Raw genomic sequence first — 8,850 nt, 5'->3', positions numbered from 1 at the left:
TCCATGTGATCTCAGTCTGTACAGTCCCACTTTTTACAACCCCAGTCCATGTGATCCCAACCCATACAATCCCAGTCTACAAGGTCCCAGTCTGCAGGATCCCAATCTGGATGCTCCTGCATGGCACACACTCCAAGGGTGTGGAATTCCAGTTTCCAGCAAGGAAAAGATCTTCCTGCCTTTGAATCCTGCATTATTAGGATTTGAAAGTAGGGATGGAGTTGGGGAACTCAAGAAGCTCTTCCTGCCCTGGGGGCACTCGCACGGCTTCCCTTACTGGTGCCTCTGTTGGTGTCTGGTCAAGTGAGAGCTCCTGGAGAAGCTCTTCCCGCACTGGAGGCATTTGTAGGGCCTCTCCCCGGTGTGGATGCGCCGGTGGATGATGAGGGTGGAGTTGTGCTTGAAACCCTTCCTGCAGTAGGGGCAGCGGAAGGGCCTCTCCTCCGTGTGAATCCGCTGGTGCCAGAGGAGATAAGAGCTGGTGGGAAACCTCTTCCTACATTTGGAACACTCATAGGGCCTCTCCCCAGTGTGGATCTTTTGGTGGCGGATCAGGTGGGCACGGTGCCTGAAGCTCTTCCCACATTCCCCACACTCGTGGGGCCTCTCGCCAGCGTGGATCTTTTGGTGGCTGATCAGGTTGGAGCTCTGACTGAAGCTCTTCCCACATTCACCACACTCGTAGGGCCTCTCCCCAGTGTGGGTCCTCTGATGCCAGATCAGGTGTGTCTTCTGGCTGAAGCTCATCCCACATTCCTCACACTCATGTGGCCTCTCCCCAGTGTGGATGCGTCGGTGCCTGTCGAGGTTGCCATTGTGCCTAAAGCCCTTCCCACACTCGGGGCAGCGGAAGGGCCTCTCCTCTGTGTGTGTGCGCTGGTGCAGGAGGAGACTGGAGCTGGTCTGGAACCTCTTCCTGCATTTATCACACTCGTAGGGCCTCTCCCCAGTGTGGATGCGCCCGTGCCTGATGAGGGTGGAGTTCTGTGTGAATCCCTTCCCGCAGTCGGGGCAGCGGAAGGGCCTCTCCTCTGAGTGAATCTGCTGATGTACGAGGAGCTGAGTGCTGGTCAGAAATCCCTTCCCACACTCAGAACACTTGTAGGGCCTATCCTCAGTGTGGATCTTTTGGTGGAAGTTTAGGTCACTTCTCTGCCTGAAGCTCTTCCCACATTCCTCACACTTGAAGGGTCACTCCCCAGTGTGGATCCTCTGGTGACGGATCAGCTGGGAGCGCTGCCTGAAGCTCTTCCCACACTCCCCACACTCATGGGGCCTCTCCCCAGTGTGGATGTGACGGTGCTGGATCAGGCTGGAGCTGTTCTGAAACCTCTTCCCACATTCCCCACACTCGTAGGATCGTTCCCCAGTGTGGATCCTCTGGTGGGCAGTCAGCTGGGAGCTCTTCCTGAAGCTCTTCCCACATTCCCCACACTCGTAGGGCCGTTCGTCTGTGTGGATCCTCTGGTGGCGGAGCAGGTGGCACCGCCAGATGAAGCTCTTTGTACACCCAAAGCACTTGTGGGGCTTCTCCCCATCAGGAAGCTGCTCATGGACCACCAGCTCTGAGCTCTGGCTCCATCTCCGGCCACCTTCCCGGCACAGGGTGGCTCTTTCCTCCTCACATCCCCCAGATCTGTGTTTGCAGCCCCTCCTCGTGAGGGATCTCCAGGCCTTTTCCTCCCCGGTGGATTTCTGCGCTACGGAGTCATTCAAAACGGCCTTTTCCACGAGGTTCTGCTGCGGGGATTTGTCCTCCCTGCTCTCCATGCTCAGCTCCTTGTCTGCGGGAGGAAGGACAAGGAGAGGATGGGATTTGTCTTCCTGCCAGAGGGAAGGGGCAGGAGATCCCCCATCTGCTCGGTCCCTGCCCTTCCCAGGCTGCTGGGAGTGCCAGGAACCCGAAAACCTGGCCCCTCTTCTGTCTCCCCACTTACGGATACTGGCAGTGACTGGGCTCATACTGGGAGTGCTGAGGAAACTGGAACCACACGGGGGGGCAACTGGGCTCATACTGGGAGCAGCCACTTCCAGCACCGGCACCCCCGAACCCCTTTCCCGCCCATCCCGTCCCTCCAGCCCCAGCACTCCCCGCCGGGCTCCCGGCAATCCCAGGGGTCCCCCCCCGCGTCGGGGTCTCGACTTTGCGGTTCTGGGGCTCTCCTCTCTCTGGGGTCCCGCTCAGGGCGGCCCCGGCAGACGCGGTCCCCCCGCCCCGGTGTCCCCCGGCCCCGCCGCTCCCGCGCGCTCCCCACGTGGCCCCGGCAGAGCTCGCAGGGCCCGGCCCGGGAAGCCCAACCCCCACCGCGGGGGGACCCGCATCCCCCGACCCCCAACGGGGCTCTGCCGCCACCGGGACACGCCAAAAACACCTCCCGGGAGCCCCCGATGTCCCCCCGAGGGGCATCTGCGCCTCAGCTTTGGAATCCAAACATCCCCCCCCAAAAAACCCCAAACCCAGGGACTCCCCCGGGATATTTGGGGCGAGCTCCCCCTCCCCGGGCACCTGCGGGATCCAGGCGATGTTTCTGGACCTGCTGCGAGTTCAGGGAGCGCCAGAGCCGCCTCTGCCTCCTCTGCCCTTCTCCTCCTGCTCCCTGCTGCCGCTCCGCCTCTTCCTCCCTCCCTCCTCCTCCTCCCCCGTTCCCAGCCCCGAACTGTGGGGGCGGGGTCGGGAAAGGGCGGGAACTGTGAGGGGAAAGGGGCGGGGTCAATAAAAGGGCGGGAACTGTGAGGGGAAAGGGGCGGGGTCAAGGAAAGGGCGGAAACAGTGAGGGGAAAGGGGCGGGGTCAATAAAAGGGCGGGAACTGTGAGGGGAAAAGGGGCGGGCTCAAGGAAAGGGCGGGAGCTTTGAGGGGAATGGGCGTGGCCAAGAGGACGCCCAGTCCCAAAAGGGGCCCGGTTTGGCCTAAAATCACCCAACGGGGCCTAAAATTGTGGAAAGGGGCCTAAAATCCACCCTGCCACCGATCAGGATTGGACTGCAATCAGCCAAAGAGGCCTAAAATCCCCTCACTGTGGCCTAAAATCACCCTAAGGGCAATAAAATCCACCCTAAATCCACATGGTTTGGCCTAAAATCAGATAAATGGGCTTAAAATCATCAAAAGGCATACAAAATTAAACTAAAAGGAGCCTAAAATTAGCCAAACTGGTTTAAAACCCACACAAAATGCCCTCTAATCACACTTAAGTCTCCCAAGTTGCTGTAAAATCAACACTGAAAGTACCTGGTTTGGCTTACAATCACTCAAAGGGACCTAGAGTCCCACCTAAAACCCACCAGATTTGGCCTAAAATCACCCAAACCATGCTAAAACCCACCCAAATGGGCCTAGAATCATCCAAAAGGATCTAAAATCCACCTTGAAGCTGCCCAGACTATCTTAAAAATCACTCAAATGGGACTAAACCCTACCAGATTTGGCCTAAAAATAGGCAAAGGGGACTAAATTCCACACTAAAAGCCTCGAAAACCCAAACTAAACCTGCCCAGTTTGGTCTACAATCACCCAAATTGGCCAAAAGTCATCAAAAGGGATCTAAAATCCACCCTGAAACCCACCAGATTTGGTCTAAAAGCATCCAAAGCTGTACAAAATCCACCCTAAGCTTGCCCAGTTTGGCCTAAAATCCCCCAAACTGGCCTAAAATCTCTGGGACCGGGACTGAGACCGAGATCACGATCAGCACCAGAACCGGCACCAGCACCAAGACTGAGACCGACACCGGATCTGAGACTGGCACTGAGAGCGGCGCCGCTCTGGGACCGGCACCGAGACCAAGACTGGGACCAGAACCGACACCACAACAGAGACTGGCACTGCACTGGCACCAGGACTAGGACCGAGACCGTAACCGGCACCAGAACTGGCACTGGGACCAAGACTGAGACCAAGACCGGCACCGGAACCAGCACCGAGACTGGCACCGCCCAGGGACTGGGACTGAGACTGAGACTGGCACTGGGAGCACTGCGGGACCAAGAGCGGCACCGGTACCGGCACTGGAACCGGGAGCGTGCTGAGACCGAGACTGAGACTGGGATGGAAATTGGCAAAAAGGGCTCAAAAGTCACAGAAAATGCTCTTGAAGAATCCAAAAATACTCAAAATTGACAGAAAATGCTCCAAGATGCTGTGGGATTGGGGAGAGCCCGGAGGGACACAGAATTCCCAAGAATTAAAAAACATCCCCCAAAATTTGCATTAAAAAGCAAAATTATACAAAACAAGAACTGAAAGAAGCCTCAAAATGGCTCAAAAGAGAAAAATAAACCTGAAAATGCCTCCAAAAATTCCAATATTATTCTCAAAGTAGCCCAAATTTATCAAGTTCCTAAAAAGTCACAAAAAATTTCCCCCAAACACCAACAAAAACCACCTAGAAAATGAAAAAAATAGAACAACCAAACCTTTAAGATGCCCAGAAATATATTAAAAATATCACCAAAATCCCCAAATCTCAAAAATTCCCTAAAAAACTCTCAGACTCTTTAGAATTCCAAAAGCATCCCCAAAAATCCCCCAAATGTCAGCAAAAACCACCCTTAAGAATGCAAAAAAAAATTGCAAAAAAAACCACCAAAAAACCAAAAACCAACAAAATGAAAATACCAAAATTTCCTAAAAATACTTTAAAAATAAAAAAAATACAAAATCCCTCCAACCCCCAAGAATTCCCAAAATCCCTGAAAATTCCCAGAATTTCCTACACTTGCTTTCAATGAAGGGGTGCAGCAGGCAGGACTTGCCATTTACAGCACTGCTGATCACCAAGAACTTGAAGAGGAAATCTGGGAAAAAAATTCCCAAACTTCCTATGCTTGGACCCAAAATTCCCTCAAAATCCTCTCTAGAGAGCCAAAGGTTCCCAAGTTTGGACCCAAATTTCCCAAAAGATCCTTTTGGGGACCTCAAATTCCAAAGTTTGGACCGAAAATCTCCTCTGGAGACTGCAAAACTCCCAAAATTCCCCTCTAGAGATCCCCAAATTCCCATATTTGTACCCAAAATGCTCCAAATTCCTGCGTTTGGACCAAAATTCCCAATAGAGGCCCCAAAATTCAAACAATTTCCCAATAGAAACCCCAAAATTGCCCCATTTGAATCCCAAGAATTCCCTGAACAGAGCCCAAAATTCCCAAAATATTCCCTTGAAGCACCCCAGAATTCCCCTATCGAGATCCCGAGACCCCCCTCAGACCCCCCAGGTACCCCTGGACCCTCTATAGGCTACCCCAGAACCCCTACAGAGCCCCTATAGATGCCCCAAACCCCCCCCCAAATCCCCCATAGACCCCCCCAAATCCCCCATAGAGACCTCCAGAGCCCCTATAGACCCCCAGGACACCCCCCATCCCCTAGAGGGACCCCCAGATCCCCTAAAGACCCCCCCAAATCCCCCATAGAGACCCTTGGATCCCCTACAGGGACCCCCAGACCCTACTCAAATCTTCTATAGGGATCCCCAGACCCCCCTCAGCCCTCTAAAGACCCCCCATAGACCCCTATAGACCCCTCAGACCTCCATTAGAGACCCCCAGACCCCACCAGACCCCCCAGCCCCCTCACAGGGATCCAAAGACACCCCCAGACCTCTCCGCACCCACTACAGGCTCACACAGGCCCCTACAGACCCCCCCAGTCAGCCAAAAGGCCACCCAGACCCCCCAAATCCCCTACAGAGACCCCCAGACCCCATTTAGGGATGCCCAGACACACTTTATGGACTCCTCCGGACCCTCTGTAGAACCCTCAGACCCCGAGAGATCCCCTATAAGCCCCCAAGCCCCCTTTAGGCAGAGCCAGAACACCCTAAAACCCCAATAGATCCCCAAAAATGCCTTATAGAATCCTCTACATCCCCTGTAGACATGGCACTACATCCCCTAAAGAGACTCCCAGGACCCCCCAGACCCCTATAGATCCCCTATAGATCCCCCATACCTATTCTTGGGTTTCCAGCCCCATTCTGGAGGTGCCCAGGCCTATTCTGGCATTGCCCAGCTCCATTCTGGAGGTCTCAGCAGCATCCCGGGGATGCCCAGCCCGATTGTGCAGGTGCCCATTGCTATTCTTGGCTCCCAGCCCCACTGTGGGGGTGCCCAGGCCCATTCCGGGGGTCCCAGCCCCACTCTGGGGGTGCCCAGGCCCATTCCGGGGGTCCCAGCCCCATTGTGGGGGTGCCCAGGCCCATTCCGGGGGTCCCAGCCCCACTTTTGGGGTGCCCAGGCCCATTCCGGGGGTCCCAGCCCCATTTTGGGCTGCCTGGGCTCATTGCTTGGAGGGCTCCATGAGGGTCGGGGCTCGGGGCCGGGGGCGGTGTCAGGGCGGGGGGGAGGGGCCGTTGCCAGCCTGGGATTTGGGCTGAGTTGGGCTGGGATTGGGGCCGAGGGGGGCTCAGAGCTGGCACTGGGGCCAGCGCTGGCTGTGGGCTGGGGGTTAGGGCTGGCTCGGGGGGGGCAGTGGATCTGGGGCTGGCCTGGGGCTGAGGCTGATGATGGTGATGGGCTCGGGGCAGGAACTGGGGCTGAGTTTGGCAGCTGGAGCCGAACCTGTGACTGCAGTGCGGGCTGGGGCTGGGCTGGAGGAGGGAGCTCGGGCTGAATTCGGGGTGGGTGCTGGGGCCGGGAACTGCTCCACCAGTGGTGTCCGTGTCCCTGGCCAGCCCACAGAGGCGGGGACGATGCTTGGGTGGTGGTTGGAGGTGACTTTGTGAATGAGGGAGCGTGGCCGGGCAGCTCCCTCGGCGTTCTTGCCGGACAGCGGCTCTGGAGCAGGGCGATCCCCTCGTGGCTGGAGAATGCAGTGAGGAGAGGGAGAGGAGCCTGGCAAGGGGCTTCAAAGTCAGCAGCGTGGGCAACTGGGGGGCTCCTCTGGCTTTCAGCACCCTCCTGCCCTGGAGAGGGAATCCTCCGGGATTCTGGGCCCCTCCGGGGTTCTTTCCCTCGTCCTGCTCTTGTGGGGCTCCCCAGGATGAGAATGCGGCCATGGTTTGGCTTGGAAGGCACCTTCAAGCCCACCCAGTGCCACCCCTGCCGTGGCAGGGACACCTCCCACTGTCCCGGGCTGCTCCGAGCCCCGTCCAGCCGTGTCCCAAGGCAGCAGCCAGGCAGAAATCCGCTGGCCTGCCCGGGGCTGTCAGCTCCTCTGACACCAGGATGACGACAGATTCCATCAGTTCCAGAGAATTCCATGGCATGAGAGCGCCGGGCCATGGAATGTCCTGGAAGCCAGGCTGTCCTGGGACACAGCAGGGCCTGCTGGAGCCCAGGGCAGCGCTGTGACACCAGGGCACCTGAGGACACCCAGTGTCCCTGGTGACACAGCGGGGCCTGGCAAAAGCAAATCTGGGCCAGAGCGTTTGCTGCGGTGTTCAAAGTTTGATTTCCACCAATTTTCTTTTGGCTGGTGCCCAGGGATGCTGGAGGGGTCTCCATCCCTGTGGGTGTGGGAAATGCTTGTGGGAGCCGGGGGCCAGGCTTTGGGCCTGATCTTTTTGGGCCTTAGAGATTGGAGCCTGCTGGTAACTCCTAACTCCTTTCCCAAGGGAAAAGTTTCTTAGGAAAGCTTCTTCCCAAAACAATCTTGGCAAAACAACTCTCCCAAAACAATCTTTCTGCAGGTGGCGTGTTGCTTTTCTGCTTCTCAGAGAAAAAACATTTTGGCCCTTTCTCTACTTTGCCCAGTGGCATTGGGGAGGTGTCACTCTTGTTCACCCATGGTGTTAAGTCTGTATGGGAACGCCTTCTAAAATGAGAAAATTCAAGAGGGTTTTATGCCTTTTGCCTTCTGAAATAGTCGCAGTCTTTGCTCTTTTGTTGGTGTCCTGCAGCGACACCGGGGGCTCTCTGTCCCTCTCCCTGCAGGGCACGCTCGGGGGTTGGAGTCTCTGGCCGGTGCCCATCCCTCCTCCTGCACATCCCACGACACGATGGGGCGCAGACACACATGCGGTGCTGCTGCCTCCCTCCTGTCCAACCGCACCTTTCCCCCTGGGCCGGGCCGCTGGCTGCGCAGGGTTGGCTGCTGGCTGCGCAGGGTTGGCTGATGGCCGGGCAGCGTTGGCTGATAGCAGCTGGCCGGGCAGGGTTGGCCTCCGGCGGTGCAGGGTTGGCTGCTGGCTGCGCAGACTTGGCCGATGGCCGGGCAGGGTTTGCCGCTGGCCGCTGGGGGTGAAGGGTTGGCTGCTGGTGGCGCAGGGTTGGCTGATGGCTGGGCAGGGTTGGCTGATGGCCGCTGGCTGTACAGGGTTGGCCGCCGGCCGCGCGGGGTTGGCCGATGGCTGGGCAGGGTTGGCCGCTGGCAACGCTGGGTTGGCCGGTGGCCGGGCAGGGTTGGCTGATAGCAGCTGGCCGGGCAGGGTTGGCCACTGGAGGCGAAGAGTTGGCCGCTGGCCGCGCAGGGTTGGCTGCTGGCCGCGCAGGGTTGGCTGCTGGCCGCTGGAGGCGAAGAGTTGGCCGCTGGCTGCGAAGGGTTGGCTGCTGGCCGCTGGTGGTGCAGGGTTGTCGCTGGCCGCTGGCCGCAGTGGGTTAGCCGCTGACCGTGCCGGGTTGGCCGCTGGCCGCTGGCCCCGAAGGGTTGGCCGCTGGCCATGCAGGGTTGGTCGCTCGCTGCTGACAGTGCAGGGTTGGCCGCTGGCCGGGCAGGGTTGGTTGATGGCAGCTGGCCGCGCAGGGTTGGCTGCTGGCCTGGCAGGGTGGGCCACTGGCTGGGCAGGGTTGGCTGCTGGCCACTGGCCACGCAGGGCTGGCTGCTGGGCGCGCAGGGTTGGCCGCTGGCTGCTGGCCGGGCAGGGTTGGCCGCTGGTCGCTGGAGGCGAAGAGTTGGCCGCTGGCTGCGAAGGGT

At 58.1% G+C, this 8,850-nt stretch overlaps 1 pseudogene; it reads right to left on the bottom strand.

The window, feature by feature from the left end:
* Positions 1–273: 273 nt before the first annotated feature.
* Positions 274–8,850, bottom strand: part of LOC134562736 (zinc finger protein 850-like) — a 124,249-nt pseudogene continuing 115,672 nt past the window's right edge.

This window comes from Prinia subflava, chromosome 30, assembly GCF_021018805.1.
Source record: "Prinia subflava isolate CZ2003 ecotype Zambia chromosome 30, Cam_Psub_1.2, whole genome shotgun sequence".
NCBI classification, from domain to species: domain Eukaryota; kingdom Metazoa; phylum Chordata; class Aves; order Passeriformes; family Cisticolidae; genus Prinia; species Prinia subflava.
The sequence above is the reverse complement of the archived record's forward strand: the minus strand, read 5'-3'. Positions and strand labels throughout refer to the sequence as shown.